The 19,207-nt window shown below is 47.4% G+C and overlaps 1 protein-coding gene across 5 annotated transcripts in view; it reads right to left on the bottom strand.

Annotated features, from left to right (window-relative positions):
* fbrsl1 (fibrosin-like 1) overlaps positions 1-19,207 on the bottom strand; it is a 160,259-nt gene that overhangs the window by 51,043 nt on the left and 90,009 nt on the right. The window contains exon 1 of one of the 5 annotated variants that reach the window (XM_071545309.1): positions 10,168-10,204. The exons of the other annotated variants lie outside the window; for them this stretch is intronic. The gene's annotated coding sequence lies outside the window, so the exon portion shown is untranslated. Of the gene's footprint in view, positions 1-10,167; positions 10,205-19,207 lie in introns of those variants that run through there. 5 annotated transcript variants of the gene reach the window in all.

Here is a 19,207-nt window from a genome sequence, read left to right as displayed (position 1 = left end):
AAACATCCAAATGCAGAGGTGCTATGTATTTTGTCAGAAAAGAATCTAATTATTATCAGCTTTGGTCTCTGGTGGGCCCTGGTGAACTCAGCGTAAACCTGCAGGCAGTTATCTCTGATTATAATGTAGCACCTGTAGAGGAATTTGATCTGGCATGCATCTGAACACAAATCCCCAGACGGGCCTATGTTAGAGGAGGGCAGGGGGGGGAAGAGGATATATTTGAGGTGTTTGCATGGCTGCAGCAGATTTACGAGCAAGCGCTGCAGAGAGGACCATTAAAAGTTGTCGGCCATGCCAAGTATATGCAGAGCATCATTCGCTCTGGATTAAAATATAATGAAGCAAGTAAAGGCAACTTTGTCTTACATGCAAGTCCTTAAATTATTCATGTGGAAAGAAAAAACAACAGGCAAAGAATTTTCCCTGGAGCACTAATACCCTTTTCTGGGGCTCGCTCATGATGGCAACAATGAATATCTTAGCGCTTGTTAAAAGCTTTGTTTTCCTCGGGAGTCTCGGGGTATGAGTGAACTCAATGAGCAAAAAGGACGCCAAGTCACATGCAGAGGCCAATCATTTTCACTTGCAGCATCTTGGCTCCAGCGAGGTTATTGGAGGGTGTGTACATTATGCATTGTATTGATTTCTGCGTATGGTGTATGGGAAGAGGCAAGGTTAAACAGCTCATTACTGCAGCGCCAGATCGCCTTAACAAAGCTGTTTCCTGTCAATAAAGCAAACCTGTCTATTATGCTCTCAAACTACCTCTTAAATGTTGACTCGTCTCTTTCAAAGGAAGCCCGCTCTAGTGGCTGAGTGTCTACGCGATGCTGATAGCTGATGTAATTAGTTGTGTCATTTACAAACGGGCACTTGTTTTTTTTAAAGACCCTTACGGTAATTCTATGGCAACCTTTGTTTCCTGTAACTTCATTTCAGTGTCTGCACATTACAGAAACACTCAACCTGGCTCAGGTGGCTTCTGTCTGTATTTGAATAGGAGATATGCTAACAGATGGAGTCAAGGCAGCAGCTTGTGTGTTCAAGCAGCCCTTTCTCACATTTGAGAGAATCCTTGGATTAGTGGACCCAGGCTGCGGGGCCTTCATATGCCATTCACTGCTCAGCGGAGTAGGGATAAAGCCGATTGGGGGATATGTGGATGTGTGTTTGCATACCGTGTCTGTCGGCGTTAAAGAGGCATTGTGGTTGGACGGTGGAGGCCATTGTAAACAGAGTTCCCGGAGAAAAAAGGTGGATGAGACAGCCAGAGGAGCCTAAGCCTCATCATCCAGGATCGGGACTCTGAACTCTCAGAGCATCCCAGGACCAGAAACAGCCGACAGCAGCCTCGTCGGCCTCTAACTCATCTCCTCTACAAACCCCACACTCTCTCTTTCTCTCTCTGTACTGCTTAAAAGCTTCAGCTGAGAGCAGGGAATTTAATCAAGTGTTAAAAGCTGTGAGGCTGGGCACAGCAGGATGAGGAAGAGGGGAGGGGAGGGGGTACGGGATGGGAGAGGGTTGTGGGTGGGCGAGCCTAGCTCCCAGGCATGTCTTCTTCGTGCTGCTCTTGTTATTCCCCGACAACAAGGGTCCTCAGAGCATGCCTGGGATTGTTTGGAGGCGAAGTCAGCGGAGGATGCACAGCCATTGTTGGGAGGAATCGGGGGAGTTGGGGGTCGAGACTGGTACATTTTTAACAGCCCCGTTTTCGGTTTCTGCTATTAATGTCTTTTCGACTTGCTCAGGTGCATCTCAGCAGGGGGTTGCCCAGCTGGCCCCCAAGAACCTGCCTGGCATCCCTCCCGCCCCATGCCACCCCCCCCCCCCACACACATATAATTGGAGACCCGGTACGCTCTGCTGCACCCCTGTGCCTGCCCTCCCAATACTCTGATCCCCGCCCAGGCCGCCACCCACCCCCATGATTGACAGGCCGCTGGCGGGATGCCAGTGTGGGGAGGCGAGAGCTTCTGGTAGAGTGCCCTCCCACCCACCACAGATCAATACCTCCATACGCAATTAGAGCAGCTGAAACAGATGCGCTCGCAGGCTTCAACGCTTTCCCTACACCATCCACCACCATGCATGACACCCCCCCCCCCCCCCTCTCCCCTCCCCACAAAAACAATCTACAGGGTAGGGACCTACCACTTCTCCCACTGACTCTCCTGACAGATTCTACTCCCAGTGTCCCTAAGGGGTTCGTGCTACTTTAGCGATGCTTCCAGAGCACTGGGGTACACACTGACAATGCAGGGGGCATGTCTGGGCCCATGTGGTGGTGATGGGCCAGTGGAAACACTGCCCCCGTCACCCCAACCTCCTGCTGGGAGAGACTTTAACCTGTTTCTCTGACAGCTACACTTGTTCTGTCAACCCGCCCCCACCCCATCACTAACAGGTGGCCTGTCCCTCACAGCAAAGTCATTTGCCTTGCACAGCGGTAGTCACGGATAGCCCCAGCCAAGTTGCATTCAGGTCTCCAGCATTACAGCTCAGGCCCAAGAGAGAGGCAGTTACAGCATGTGCAGAGGAAGGGGCTGGGGGATGGAAGGCAGAAAAACCTCCTCCGATCAAATAAATGCCACTGTAAGCACAAGTGACAAGTCTTGTTTGGGGTTGTCCCTGCGCAGGGCCTGAAAGGCCAGCGCTGCCTCATCTCCTCGGCTATGTCTGCGAGCAACGTGGGTGGGTGAGGGAGGGAGGGAGGGTGAAATGTCTGATTGGTGCCATAGCCGAGAGTGAGAGCAGCCCAATTATATTTCCTATCCCTCAAGAGTCGGCCAGCCCCCTCCGGCAGAGCGAAGCCCCTGCCATCTCTCCTCTCCTCACCTCTCAAGACACTGCAGATAGATAAATAAATGACAGGCCCGTTGGGGCTTGGCCCAGCCTCCCAGAATACATTGCAGCAGCTGCCTGCCTGCCTGCCTGTCCGTTCGCCTTCACCTGGCATTACCGCAGATAGACATTTTTCACATTATTATCGTTGCATCGTCTCCGTGCCCTGTTCACTCACTGAGTCGTGGTTGATGATAGCGGCAGAGGACCGGAGGAGATAGGAAGGAAATGTCTCTTGTCAAAGTCGGCATAGCCTAGCTCAGCAGAAATTTAACAAGTTCCCTGGGCTCTCTCCATTCGCTCTCTGACGGAGCAGGGAGCCAGGACATGGCCTGCTGACAGCCCTGGGCATGTCACTGTCACTGACACTTGATAGGCCAGAGAGAGAGAGAGAGGAGAGAGAAAGAGAGAGAGAGAGACAGAGAGAGAGAGAGGCAATAGGTCTCAAGCCTGCAAGACTCACTTAACTCAGCTTTGTGCTCCTTCCATATGAAATATACCAATTCAAATCAGCGCTACAGGTTGTGAATCTGAGGCAACAAATAATATAAGATCCCCTTCTCTAATATAACAGAAATGTACACTAACCTTAAGCCTCAATCTGTTTACACAAGGGGATTTTTTAAAGGATAACTCGCCTCCATTGCATGGCGAACGGCCATCTTTGGGGCGTCACTGTAAAATGTTAGCAACATGACAGAAAGTCAAATATCACAGGATGCTTGTGTTTTTCAGTAATAATTAGGTTGGAATCCACAGAGAAAAACTCCATGTGTACGAGCATTTTTTCCGCCGCACTCTCACCACTCCCCGATGGTTAAACCCAAAACCAGATGTTGCGGATCAGTGCGGATAAAAAACAAGCCGAATAAAAGTGGAGGACGGAATGGTACGCATTAACTATAATCAAAAAGAAACAAAAAGGAGAGCAGGACGCTTTAATTACTTCTCACATATAATTTGGTTTTGTGGGGGCAAGCCAGACACTGCCAAGAAAAGCAAGATGAAAAGGGACTTAAATTACATGGGGAGAGAAAGTGCAGAGGCCTTTTACACACGGTCCATCCATTCTCCACAACAACTATAGACAAGGCTGATGACTAGCCCCAAAATGGTGTTTCCAGTAAATTGTTCATGGATACAGACCATGTTGACCAACTTAGATCCAGAAACCAGCATGGCCATAACTTTAAGAGAGGTGGTGAAACATAGTGACTGCAGGCTGGAAACAAAAACATGTCTGAACAATGTCTAAAACAGCCTGTTGTGTCACACATTGTCCAAGACGATCCACATCATAATATTCTATTGCTTTGCTTAAGTGTACAACTTTTAAAAATCCCTTTAATAATGTGAATTTAAATGATTTGTTATGCCACTCTGCTGAGTAGTTGAGGATACGCCCTGTTTGGCCACTGGAGAGAGCTTGGATGGGGCCTGAGCGAGGCGCTCTATGAATCTACTCCATAGCCGTCCTCTGTTTGCAGAGTCTCTCTTGACTCGCTGGTGTTGCCACAGTGCTAAATTGCACAGCTGTTCCACAATCTGTGGCGGTGTTAATTACCCTAATGTGAGCGGCAGCTCGTCAGTTCCTCGCTAACGAAGGGGCCTGCTTTCCAGCGAGGGTGCCGTATGTTTGGTATGTAGGCCCATTTCCACCCAACGCTCCCCAGGCTGCACACGGACCACCCGACACATCCGCATCCCAGAGAAGACGCATCTAATTAAAGCTCCCGACTCAAATCTGCTTACTAAGGGGGAAAAACACGCGGGCCAGATTAAAAGACGGGGGGTGGGGGGGGGGGAGCTTTAATACACTGCGAGTGAAAGGGCTTAGGAGGAAATATGAGAACTCTCAATGGTAAGATCCCAAGCAAGGCTGGAAGGAAACGCTGTGTGAATGTGAGCCGATCAGTCAGCGTTTGTCAGTCTGATCCCTTAGCGCTTCCAAAGCCCCCAGGCAGAGACAGACAAGCAGGTAGTTTTCTAGAAAAGTGGCTTCTTAACTCTCCTGGTTGGCCCCTCTTCCAAGGACACGTACATCAATTCTTAACACCAAGAATGTAGACTGACAGAATTCAACAGCCTCTGCTGAATGCCAAAAGAACGCTCACCGATCCAACCAAAACATACAAATAACGATGTGTATTGTGCAACTTAAGAGAAGATGAACAGCACCTCCATATTAAAAAGGTGCTTCTTACCCCTCTCACACAGTATCTCATGACTATAGCGCATGAAACCCTCTCTAGTCAGATAAATCCCATTAATGCACTGCATTGCACAGTACATCACACCACCACTTGCGTGCAATGTTCAAAACAAAGGTGTTAAGAACTCCCCTCCCCTCATGAATCATACTTGCTGGCTAAAAGCCTAGCTGCAGTGTACCACCCACCTCCGGTTATACATGAACACCGCAGCCTGAAGTAGCACTGGGAGACTACATAATGAATGCATGAAGCTAGGTGTCACGGGGGCTCGCATGGCGCACAAAACGATGGGGCAATTAGGCCCACACGACACCTCGGGATGGCGTGATGAAGGACTCCTGGGCTCGTCTCCTCCGCCTCTGTTCCTCTATCATTAAGGACTGAGCAGCCACATCTGGCTAATGGCACGCCTGGGGTTCCTGCTCAAACACTGTGCCACGCCGTGCACATTTAATTACGCCTCATAAAGGTAACAAAAGACACGGCCCGCTCTCAGGGAAGCACTGTTTGGGGATGGTGGTGGCGGTGGGGGGGCGGGGGGGGGGCAGGCAGGCGGGGAGGACAAGACGAGGGGAGGGCGAGGAGCCGCACAGCTGCCAGAATTACAGGTTGACCCTGGTCGGCGGCTTGAAAAGGGGGAATTCGCTCGAGTGTCTCCACCTCTCCTTGAGATGGCTCCCAATGAGCGGGCTGAGAGCAGGAGACGCTCGCTCGCTCGCCGAGAATCAAAGGGCCTCTGGTTTCTCTAGCCGTTCCTCTATTAGATCATGAACTGCACTAGGCGCTGCTGTCAATGGCTAATTGCAGAAGGGCCGTGAGGATTAAAGGGAGAGCTCTTTTGAAATATGTATGGGCTTCAGCAGCTGTTTGAAGTGAAGTGGGACGTCTTTGTCAGGGAGGGGACGGAGAAAACAACAATAACAACATCACAGGAGAACGTCCCGAACGGCGCCACGGCCTAGCGCCGTGACCCGGTCCACTTCCACCCCGCCTCTTGGGCGCTGTGTTGCTCGGCAGCCGCTTGCAGAGCACTCGCCGCATTACACATTACCCACTGACTGAGTGACTGGCTGACCTATGACTTCAGCGGTACCTGGAGGTATTCAAAAGGCCTTGGATGGCTGCTTTGTGTGGCGCACAGTTGACATTTCGAGTTGAGGGAGAGAAAAAAAATGGAAAAAAGAGGACATGAGCCCCGGGTCTCTCAGCGAGCAGATGCCCACATTTAGGAAATAACATCAGATAGGAAGAGATGAGGGACAAAGAGCCGCGGCTCATTGTTGAAGCAGTCCATTGTCTGGCAGTTTGAGAGCTGGCTAACGCCACAGGAAAGGTCACTGGTCACTTCCATTTGGACCCGCACATAAATCCCCCGCTGTCCGGCGCAGTTAATAACACAGCCGGCTCTGAGGGGACCGCCATGCAATAAAAAAGGGAGAAAAAAAAAAGTATTTTGTTTTGCCAACACCTCCCTGTCCCTTTACAGCCGCTGGCCTTGTGCGGCCCTTTGCGTTATTTATAACTTAAATGTTAAAAACAGAGACATCTCTGCAGTGTGCATTAAAAGCCGAGCCTGCCAAACGCCTCGCTGCACGCCGGCTTCCTCTTTTGTAAGGTCTCCCTCTGCTTTCAGTGTAGAGAGAGTGCTTTATGGCAAGTCCCTTGTCAGGATTAAGATGTAGATCCAAGTGCCACAGGGACGAGCATAAATTCTCCATCTCCCACTGTGGACCCACAAAGTGGTGGAGCTCAGGGAGTGTCCTTGAAGTATGAATAACATCACATGCTACGTGTCATTTGTTATACAGTAATGACATGTCCTCGGAACAATCCACATCTCCTGTGGCTCATAAGTCTGTGTATAGGATAAGTGCTTGCTTCCCACAAACCGAATTTTACAAAGGTTACGCACATTACAACATATGCAATTTGCAACACAGTATAGTTTGCATGTGTATCCCTATCTGCGCCAACAAATAGATGGTACAATGGATGTAATGGGCTTTATAGGTGGTGGAGTTGTGTCAGTGGGGCTGCAGAAAGCAGATTCAGCACCTGGGAAACATCCATCCTCTTCACTGCAGTGGAGCTGCCATAGTCAAGGACCAAGGATGATCATGTTCTCTGTCCAGTAAATCACAAGGAACACCAGGACAGAAATGGGAAAACACCGGCTCGATGCCGCCTACTGTTGCTGGCCTCAACCGGCCAGCAGAACGAGTGGCAAGTTGTTTTGCAATCCTACGGCACAACCCACTTCCATATTTCTTGGAGCTTTTCGCAGTGGGCAGCTAAAGTCTGGGAGCATAAGCCAATTTGGATTAGCTCCACATTCCAGACAGGTTCCAGTTGGGATTTACAATACTTTTAACGCACGTTCCTCCCTAAGCAGAGCTTTAACCTCAAATGCATCAACAAAAATGTTTCACTGACATGTTTTTTCTCCCTACTTTATTTCACAGATTGTTGCAAACGCTAAGCTAGACGACGCTCCGTTCAAAACAGCTTAGCGGGCTAAAGCGTTACTTTATAATGCCAGTTGATAGTATTCTGAGGTTTTGGGCACCGTCGTCACCACTGAGAACGCACAGTATCGCATTCGAACGCCCAGGCTATTTTCTCAAACGTCTCTCGAGCTCATTTTTCACTTCGGAGTTCACGCATGGATCCAGAATAAATCTCCATTTCTTTCTCTATCTCGTATCCAGGCTTCAGGGGGCACAAGGCATTAGTCTCATGATGCTGGGTTTGTCATGTCTCCCCCAGCTGTGATCTGCCTGAACTCTTACATTACAAATAGCTGGAGGATTTTTCACCCTCTTATCACGTTTGCCAAGCAGGCCTGTCTCTTATCAGCTTTCCGCTAGAGATAAATGGGCTTTTGAAGATAGGAATAAGAGAGCTTTTTGCAAGCTAATTCCAGAGCCCCATCTGCAGTAGATTACAGATAGGTGGTGGGGAGCGGAGAGAGATACATATTTTAATATGTAGGTGGTGGAAGTATCGGGTTGAAGAGTCAGTGTGCTAGAGGTATTACAATGTCATACGCTCCACAACCCACAGACACACAGAACTAACACCCAATAACAAGACATAATGGACTGAGACAATATTTTATAGAGACCTCATCACTGACCACATCAGTTACAGTGCTGCCATGGTACCAATGAGAACAAAATGACATTTCCAACACAGCCTGTCTGGAGCCTGTAGCGTAGGAACAGACCATGATTGGCAGGTATAACAAAGCGTATATACCAGCAAACACACATTTCTCTGTGTGCCATATTGAGGCGAAATGGCTTGGGAACAGTAACCAAATAGAAACAGAAATATAATCAAATTTCCTCCTAAATCCAAACCATTTCCAAAATACTAATGCTACGCACGTCTGTCTCCGTGACAGTAAATATTTTAACATAATAATCCATAATCTAATAACAATCTATTCTATGTATTATTGCTTTTAGACATTACAGTTACACCGTAATCACTATTTTGTCCCTGTAGCAAGAGCTTCTAAGAAATAAAGAATATCCCATAATATACCAAATCACAAAACGCCTTGCCTTGAATGTCTTTGCTATTACAATGTGAATAAATACATTATCCAACAGCACCTTTACCTAATGAACGTCCTTTCAAAAAAGAGCTGTAATAATTCTAGAATACATTTTAGAAGGATAAGATACAAATGGCGCGACAAAACTGCCTACAGGAATGTTATAGGAATATTATAGAGACACCACAGGAGATAGAAAAATACCATTAAGTAAGATAAGGTCACTATAAGCTCACTATTCCGTTCCACAGACATGCAATAAGTCACTATAGGAACACTGGCATGATACCACAGGACAGTTGTTTTTAATCCTGCTCCTCAGGACTCAGAGCCCTGCTGGTTTCCATTCTAGTCATTTAATCAGGCGCTGATTTACACCTGGGATTCCAGGTGAATGCAATTAACTAGCTGGTAGGATACAAAACCAGCAGTAATCTGTGACCCGAGGACCAGGATTGAGAACCACTGCCATAGGAGATAAAACACACCATACATTAGAATAGAGTCAATATAAGCTTACTATAGAGTACCACAGCCACATTATAAGTCCCTATAGAAATATTACATATAAGATCTAAAATTGCATTAAGTAGGATAAGGTCACTATAAACTCACAGACACACTACAGATCCCTATAGGAATATTATAGGATTATTATAGTGGAGAGTTAGAGGCATGTGCTTATTAACAATAGATTTCTGGGTGATGCAAGCGATGACAAAGTGACAGGCTGGTATCATAAGGGGCCAAGTGCGGAACTAATATTACAGGGCGACATGTGATCCAGCCTAACCTTGATGGCTGAGATTCTTGGGCTCAATGGGGGAACAAAACCTAATTAAACAGCTCCTCCCGTGGTAGTAGAAGTCAGACACGGGACAAACTCCAATTGTGTCAATGTCGTGCGCGGTGCATTTGCAAATCTAGAGTAATATAATAAGCAACCGGACCGACAAAAACTGCTGAGGATTGCGTTACAAAATGAATACAACGCACTATTAATGCAACCAGTAGTGTTAAATAATAAAAAGGAGGATAAAAATATATCCTCTAGTCGGTGATCATCAGATCATCACAGCCCCAATACGAACAAAAACATATTTTCAGAAAAGCATCAGTTTATAATTTTTTCATTTTTTACGTAACTTCCATCAGTTTTATAACACAACCCTATAATATATAAGATACTATGGATTTAACCCATGCAGATTTATGTAATTCCTTTAAAAAGGTGTGAAAACTCCATTTTTGGAAATTAAAGGTGGATAAAGTGAGTGTTATTTCTTTCTTTTTTTTTTATCCTCCACTACATCCCTGCTTACAATGAATGCGGGGCGCCTCGTTGGAAAGGAAAATGCGCCTGCCACCGGCGGAAAGCGGCTATACGATACAAATCCCAACAATGAACAGCCCTTTCCATCGCTGTGCTGATTAATTTCGAGCAGAACCGTGGATTTCTTTAATTCTTGATCGTTACAAATATTTCACCTGGAAAAGCGATAAAAGCAAACAACCACAACATCGGTCAAATTTCATAAATCTTACCGAGTCCAAATGCGCTGAGATCGGTCGCGGTGGGTATCCAAATCACCCAGACTGGGGGAAATAAGAACACGGATTTACAAAGACATTTCACCCGAGCCTTACTGGGGTTAAATCCAATTTGGAAACACAAAATGTCCGATGGTTAGACGGTGGTAAAACTCACAACACGGAATAACCTGCTGGAACAATAAATCTTCACTGAGCGTATTTTTTCCCCGTCTGCCGCGGAGCTCAAAAGCGGTCAAACCATCGGGAAATAGTATGAAAATTCAGTTTCTTTCACTTCATTAAAGTTCTGGGGGGTAAATATTCGGGCTCCTTGGGAGAAAACAGTGGATCTTTGTCCAGCCGGAGCGCCGCTCATAGGATCCCAAGTCGTGTAGTGAAAGCGCCGATGACAGATCGTTCACAATAGATTCCCAAAAATATCAGTCGATCTCAGGCGGAAAACGAAACGAAATAGATATCCAAGAGTCGTGCAGAGGCTTTTTCGTGCATTGGGGGTTTCGGTTGACGGTTATCCACAAGATCCCGACGCGTTTAATAAGACGAGAAGTCCCGAAAAACGCAGTGCGCTCCGCTCCTCTCCGACCTGCTCTCCGTGCGCAACAGAGAGAGAGACTGGGCTGCGTTGCGCGTCAGGCTGGGTGTGTGTGTGTGTGTGTCTAGAGTGTGAGTGTGAGTGGGTGTGTATGTGTGTGTATGTGTGTGTGTGCAGCCGCTGTTGAAAATGAGGACAGGACGAGACCAGAGCAATCAATGTACGAGGGCTTGATCTGATTTGTTACACTATTCCCCAATAATGAACCCAATATTTATTCTTTTCCAGCAATTTCCACGCCTGTGTGCCTTTAAAAATATATATATAATTTTAGCAAGTTGTGACCGGATTTTCAGGAAAATATTTTCCATATGTGAAAAAAAAACAGAAATATGCCTAGTATATTTCACAGTTAGTGTATTCATTCACTTTATTGGAGCTAAATATGACTTTGGTTTTCCAAATCCCAAGACAATATAGCTTTGTTTTTATTACACACACCAGAGATGTAGTGGGGGGTGAACCCACTTAAACCCACAGTTGTAGGCTTACATAAATCTCTATGGTAAATTCATAGTACATCAGCAGTAGGCAGCAGTATTATCAAACTGATGTAAGTCATACGAGGATCTTTTAAGGGAAAAAAGGAAAAATGAATATACTTTTGGACAATAAAAATCATTTCGTTCATACTGGTTGTGATGCATCATGTTGATCACCGACCGGTTTATGATTTACCAGCACGTCACCCACACACACACAGACATGTTTTTTTAAAGGGAGCGAAGAACAGAAAACTCCCCCCTATTGACCCATCCAGTCTGCAGCGATTCCCTCAAACTCTCAAGCTCTAACGGCGGCCTGGGGAATACGGATTGGCACCGGTCCTGACCGAGCGAGGCTACCCATCTGCTCCTTTTCCACAGTGAAGATGTTATTCTTAAAAAACGCACTTCGGAGGAGAACTCTCCGAGGCTAAAGAGGAGGAGGACGGGGGGGGGCTTTGACGTCTCCTACAAAGTTAGCCCCGTGGTTATCCTGTTCACTCCGACGACCTGCTTAACTTAGCCGCGATTGAAGTCGGGTTGAAAGAGGCTTACGCTCGCAAAAAAAAAGCCAAGACAGAGCGAGGGGGCTCCTTCACAACTCCCTCCCCGCGGATTTGTCTGGAGACAAGTGGAAGATTGGTGTTTACTTTCTGCCATGCTGTGTTATACTCCGCAGATGCCCCTGAGAGAATGGGAGCTCAGTTATGTGAAACAAAATCCCTTTATAAATACTGATAAACACAATATTGCAAATGGATAAATAATACATTATGATATGCCCCCCCCCTTAAAAACAAACCGGGCATCTATTTTGCGTAGGTGAGGCCCTGCATTGCGTGCAACTTCAATAAGAGTTAAGAGGAACTCTGCGGACTTGTGTCAGGAATGCGAGACTTGTAATTATTTCCCAGCTGACAGTGATTAAGGGCCATCCCCAAGCCTGCAGACTTCCCCTTAAAAACATAGGGCATTACACACACAAACACACACACCCACCGACCCACCCACCCACCCACCCACACAGGTCAGATTGAAAGGCGCAGGAGTACTTTGAATTCAACGGGGGGAACAAGTTAAACGCCACTAAAAACGGACTTCGGTCAGCGGAGCAATTGGCCGTGGTTTTGTTTATCCTAGAAAATAGCAGCTTACCGAAAGCGGCCAGCGACCGGAATGGAGGCCCGTATATGACGCCGAACCTGGGAAGCGTTCCAGGGAGATGTATGGAACTGAAAAGCAGATGTCGGACCAGCGGGGCACCCTGGGAACCGAGCCGTATAGACGCTTATAGAAAGAAAACAGCGGAGGTCGAAGCCATCAAGGCGTCATCACTCTTAAAAGTTCACATTGTGTCGGCTGTATCTCCCATCACTGGTCCACACAAATAAAGAGCAGCAAATATGGGGGATTTGGTGTTTTACCCTGTTTTCAAGGACGGTGTGTAGTCCTTTTCCTTTAGTATTTTTTTTTCTCCCTTCATTGAGACAGTTGGAAAGCCGAGAGGGACACATGAGAGAAGGTTCTGGCAGGAATCAATCTTAAGCCAGCAGGGGTACATATCGTTCCTGAGGCGGGGGGTCCTAACCACTACATCACCTCTGGGGGAGGGGGAGGGGGAGGGGGGGGGGGGGGAGGGCCGGGTGTATTTTCTGTCCTTCAGCACTTTAACAGCCAGCTTTAGGCTCCGCGTCCATTCAGCGGTGGGCCGCTAATGCTGCCAGCCTCGGCCAGGAGAACAGTTAATCTCAGGTAAGCCCGCACTGACTGAGTGGATCTAGAGGCCTGGTCCAAATATCTGCCTCGTGGAAATAGCATCCGGCACACAACCCCTCCGCAGGCTGGCCTACGCCCCCGCACCCCACCCCCCCCAGACAGCTTCCCAAAATAGGTGTGTACAGTAAAAGCCGTTATGTAAAGAGAGAAGCCAGGAGTGTGGGTAGAAACACGCCGATTCCAGATCAGATGTTGACAGGAAACGCTCATATCGACCACGGTGAGTACATTCAATATGATGCCATTAATTTTTTTTTGAAGCTTGGCATTTTTGCTATAACAGCACATCACCCCGTTTTGGAATTTGAGACTTTATAGAGCAGATATCCTCATTTAAACCGAACGATATCGAAGCTGAAGGCACTGGCGGACAAATAAAATTAGCTCAGCAGCTGATTTCAGGATTACGAGGAGCAGGGATTCGATGTATCATGAAGCTACAAAGCCTATACCGTTATAGGTTATTTTTTCCAAATCGTGATTCATTTAAACAGGAACACTGGGCAGCTACACTAACTACCTCCGGAGTTAGCAAGCCGCACATTCATTTCGAATCGCAGCCGTCTCCAGCGTGAATCCTCGCCATTACTAGTAATGATGGTGGAGAGGCACAACATAGGCTGTCACCACCGAAAAACGGAACAGAGTCATGTTTTATTCCATTTTATTTCTGCAGCTGTACATTGTAATTTCTATCTAGAGAGTGCCTTGCAGAATCCATGATTTATTCATTATGGGGGCTCGAGTAGCTTAGACCAACTATGCGAGAACGAGCACCTTATTCAATGACTCCCATCTTTCAATACGGACAACATTTCTAGGTCATCCATTTGGAGCACTGGCATACTTCAGAATACAAGTAGCGCTACTGAGAACAGAGGCCAGAGGATGTCAGACACTTTGAAGGGCTCTCAGGAGACCCAACTTAAAGTAAAGGACTTTACAGTAATAGAGGAGCTCTAGAGATCCACACGACTGAATAAGATACAGAGACAAAACGCTCTATAGGATATTATGCAGAGATGAATACATGGGGCCGGTAATGGATTTTCACTTATGTGCAGTCTTCGGCTCTCTACAATCATATTTTTCAAATCTATCACACGTATAGAGCCTGTCAGGCAGCTTGTAGCGTGTTTTTAACCTTCTTGAAAGTTGTGCTCATCAAAGCCCTCGTGGCAAATGTTTCTGGAGGTTCCTGTTCGACATGAAAAGCCGTCCTGATTGATCGAGGCGATGTAGAACAAAAAGCGCCCTCCGCCAGGCACATTAAAAATGAATTTTCTCTGGGATTCAAAGGGCTGCGCTGCTAGGGCAGAGGGAGATGAGAGCTGGTAGCTCTGCTAGTTCGCCTCAGGAGCCCCTCCAGCAGCTAGTCCCGGCTGATCCATCCATCAGCCTTCAAGCCCACAGAGGTGAGTGACTGTTTGAAGGCTCTGCCGGCTACCTTATCCCGAGGCTTAACAATCCAATATTGGTTGTTGCCGAAGATAATTACTCTCCATTGATGGCAGAATACCCAGGGCTAGCTGCAGCCATTTGCATTGCCCAGCACCGCAGATCGATCAGGGTGGAAAAGCAGTTGGGAGCTGATAACAGCGTTGCGTTGGACTTGCGTTCGTTTCCAGGAGGGATGTTATGCTCTCTCTGGCTTTTCACTCTCCTACACCCCCGCCCCCCCCCTCCACCCTCCCACGGCCTCCCTCCCCCACTTCCCTCTCCTTCCAATGAGCGGCGGTAAAGAATGGCTCCCACTGATAGAATCAGCAAGGACATTGCCGTCTTTATTCTCCCTCAAAGAGCATGCACATGTCACCTTGACATTCTTTATCTTCTTCACAGCGCTGGCGGGAGAAAATGTGCAAACTAGATCCTCCATTCGATACACAATTGTTTATGGACCCCGGTACCTTCATTTCCCCTCCTCCGGCGCTGTTGGGAAGATTGACGGAAGCGAAAACTGCACTTTGCCGCTCTTGTGTGGAAAACAGGAAAACAGAAGGTGCAACCTTGTGTGGTCTTGTCGCCGATTTGTCTCCACCGGGGTATAATTTACACTAAGAAAAAAAGATGGAAATTGGAGAAGTGAGATTAGCGAGTAATTTATGGGCTCTTAGCGGGGTGCCCACAATAACAACATCTGATATGCTCCGCTGCAGTGTGCCGTTCTGAGAGGACAGCCATGCCAGTTGGTCCTGAGTTATCGAGGCTACAGACAGGACAACCAAGCCGCACCAAATTATGCGTGAACACCGAGAGCGCTCTCAATAATCAGAGCCATCTCACGTCGAACCCGCTGCTCGGCATGCGAAACGGAAAATGAAAAACAAGTGGTGTTATTTTCCCTTGTAATAAAATTTCCATTCCTTTAACAAGATAAAAGTGAACTGCGCGCCGACTCGGAAAGTGTGAAAGACGTTTGGAGATGAATTTTTCATGCACATTGATAATTTAATACAGACTGGCACCAGTTTATTAACATTCTATGACTTCTCCCGCACTCTGAGAATAATAACCATATAATCTGTGGCACTTTAGAGGGAGCTGCTATTACTGCCTGATCAGGTGCTCAAAGGTTGTCGCCGTCAAATAAAATAGTAAAAGTCTGAAGGCAACTCTGGGGGGTGATAAGTGAATTCTACTTCATACGGTCCCCAGAAAAGGCATGTATTATAATTGTACAAAATGCTAATGAAAAGAAAAAATACCTGACCTCCCATTATGGAGTATTAGCGGCTCCGGGCCACATGGCAACGTGCAAACAATAACTAACAAGACAGTGAGCTGCTGGGGGAAAAATGGATGACGCCTGAACCAACGGAAGGCTCCTGAAAGACGATAAGACAGAGGAAGGTGAGCAATGGCTTCCAGGTGCTGCGGAGAACTATGTCAACCCAGACAAGCTGTTTTTTTTTTGTTTTGTTTAACGGGAGTCTGACATTCACAGCCAAGTCACAGAGATAACAAACACTCTCTGAAGGATAAGTATTTCACTCTCCATCCTTCTTATGCCGGAAAACAACAGATAATCGAGGGCAAGCTGACGCCGCCGCACCGGCTCAGGCACGTCAACGGTTAAAAGCATAAGGAGAGGGAAAATGACAGAGTATTTGTTATCGTGAGCGGCGCAGAGTTGCCGGCAGAGGCTGGAGTGAGATTAAATATAGGGTTACCAGAGCAAAGACCTAATCCGTTCAGAGACAAATGCAGGGTCTCTGAAGCACATTTGTTGTGCGGCCTGAGGTTTAACAACTGGCATTATAACTCCATTTCTCATCATTACCTCCCTGTACTGTAGGGCTGCAGAGATAGGGTCAGCCTGGGAATAGAGAGGGGGGGGGAGAGAGAGAAAGAGAGAGTGAATAAGAGAGCGAGATGATGGAGACCGCAGAGGGCATGCGGCACATATCGCATACATTCCCCGGCACATTCGCCGCAAACTGCAATTTCATCTTTCTGATTGTATGCGTGTACGCGTCCTCGTGTACGCGGCGGCGGCGCGTGGAAACGGGAACGGGGAAAAAGGAAAACACAGGCGACGGATGCAGACGCGCGTATACGTCGCCTTTCCCCCCGCCCCCCCCGGCCCGCCGTGAATATGGACGACGAGCGCTCCCAGCAGTGAGCCGGCGCGGCGTCAGATATGGAAATCCAGCAGCATTCATGAATGATACAAGGCCTGCTCTTTAGCCCCACACACGTCAAAGGATTTGCCCGGGTGGATGAGGCAGATGCTTTGACAGATTTAAGGGAACTGGAGGAGGCGGGGGGGGGGGGGCGTCTTTTGGCTTCCCACTGCGCTGCACACTAACTCTCTAGTGTTACAGAAGTGTATAATAAGACCCCTTGAGGAAAAGTGTTAGGGGAAAAAAAAAAGAAGCACCCAGGCTTAAAAAAAGGACAAAAACAACAAAATCTGATTGCATTCAAGGCCTTATTAACATATCCTTTCACCAGCAGAGGATGCCACTGGTTTTAATTCAGTAAGACACAGCTGCCGGGGCCCCGCAATTTCTATTATGACTCTATGATTCAATCAATTACGGCTCTAAAACTATGGCTTAATTAACTCCATGCACAGGCGGCTGCCTTTCACGAGGCGCCATTCAGGAAAACAGGGGGAAACAAAATGGCTGCCGGCTTCCCTCGCGCTGGAAATAGAGGCTAAGATGGTGGTGGGTAGATTAACTATGCCCTGTGCAGTTTTATTGATTCACGGTTTTTGTCTCGCAGGGGATGTGGAACAGGAACATTGCACTCTTCGTTCTGTGTATGGCCTATTCCTTCCTTGCAGAAAGAATATGCTGCAGCTTTCTCTGGATGGCTGTGACCTTGGCCCATTTTTAGACTTCCACTGAAGACGGTTTGTAACAAAGGATCTCGAAGCCGAGGATGGTTGATAGAGTCGGTGAGTTCTATACAGTCATTACAAAGTGTTGTTTTTAAGAGACTGCCTCTATGGACCATTGTCGAGTAATATTGTTTCTGTTTTTGTTGTCATTTCGACGACTATCTCATGACAGAGTCCATGAATCAGCCCAGTGTCTGAATGTGGCAAGACGGGATAATACAAGGAGGAGTTGAATAATCTAATATTAACTACAAGTCAGAGCAGGAAACAAGCCTCCATGAAGCAGGAAAATGGGCAAAAAAAGTCCCCTTTGCGAAAAACAAATCAACAGCAAGCAAATGAGATGAATTGAGTTAGGAATATCACATTACCATCATTAAATAAAATTTACGACAGTAGATTTTAAATCGAATCACGGAGAAAGAGGCCAGCTGTTTACACTGATCTCCTCTGTGAACCGGCGGCGAACTTCAGAGTTGACTCGGAACTCCAATCTACGTGGAAAGCCCAAGGTAAACAAACCACGAGTCCGCTAATTGTAATCAGGTGAGCCGAGAACGCCGGCGAGCGGGAGAGCCAAAAATGGAAGCGGTCCGTGAAATCTCACACAGGGGCCGGGCCGGACGGATCGCGAGTGGCGAGCGCGCCGCGACCGCGCACGTTAACTTTCCTCACTTCAATCAACCCAACAGATGGCCGTGCCAGCTCCAGCCCGTGAATCCCTCTATTCATCTTTCAGCTCTTCGCATAAACTTCCCTCGGTGGCCAACGGCGTGTTTGACGTTTCTTTGAAGAATGCCTCCTTTATGCTGCATGCATGAGGAGGCTTCTGGAATATCATAGAGCTAATGACAAATAAATGGCGAAGAAGTCTAGAAGCGGACCGAAATTAGATTTCAGCCACTTTTGGCGCATCAACAGAAAATTGACTTATTCAATCACATCTCCTTATTATATAAAGTACAGTCCAACTGAGGCCGTGCCATATTATTAGCCTGTCTGTACATTCTGCTTGTGTGTGACGACATTGGAAAGTAATAATGAGACAAGAAGCTAGTTATTAAACCTCAACCAGTGTGGAAGAGTCACCACAAAGGAGTTAAGACATTAACACCAGTCAGATGGTTTCCATTTTAGCCCATAACTGTGTGTCACTACCCAAAATCCCATTTTCTAAGCCAGAAGACCCTTGCCCTCCAAATTAATGGCTTCCACATCCGAGGTTGAGGATCTCAACCTGAATAGCTTAACCTATGAAGAACCTTAGAAGAAAGTGTCTCCTCAGCAGTTCTGGGTAAAGCCCATTTTCTGTCTGGACTGTTACCCCCCAAAAATTGAGAAATTTGAATTCATTCTGATGAAGATGTCTGCTAATCTGCGGGGCCTTTGTGCAACTAATATGGATTAGGCACTTTAGCTGAGGGAGCCACGGAAAAGCCTCTTTTCATCACAGCTCCCTCCTTCATCTGGCCACAAGCCGGCCGTGACTTCTAACCCCGTTCTCCCCCGGGACGTCCCCTGGACGACCACTCCTCCCGCTCTCCCCAGCGAGCTGCCCCGGCCCTCCTCATGCCAGGCCCCGGTGGGGACGGGGAGGGGGGGGGTTGATGGAAGGGTGGTGCGAGGGCAAGGGCCTTCCTCGCTAATTACAGAGATAGAGCCCGAGAGACAGAAGCTGAGAGCCTCTGACATCAGTTTCATATTGGTCTTTTGTTTCTTTGTTCCATTGTGGCTTTGTAGAGCCGCTGCAGGCGCGTCCATCATAACTTCCTGCTCGCCTGTGCCTCGTTCACTGGACTGCAGAGCGACTGGATACAAAAAGCCCTC

Source organism: Centroberyx affinis, unplaced genomic scaffold, assembly GCF_046629955.1.
Source record: "Centroberyx affinis isolate AG114_WGS23_722 - 3 ecotype Tasmania unplaced genomic scaffold, CSIRO-AGI_Caff_v1 ptg004852l_1, whole genome shotgun sequence".
NCBI classification, from domain to species: domain Eukaryota; kingdom Metazoa; phylum Chordata; class Actinopteri; order Beryciformes; family Berycidae; genus Centroberyx; species Centroberyx affinis.
Note: the sequence above shows the minus strand (reverse complement) of the source record. Positions and strands in the feature narration are given on the sequence as shown.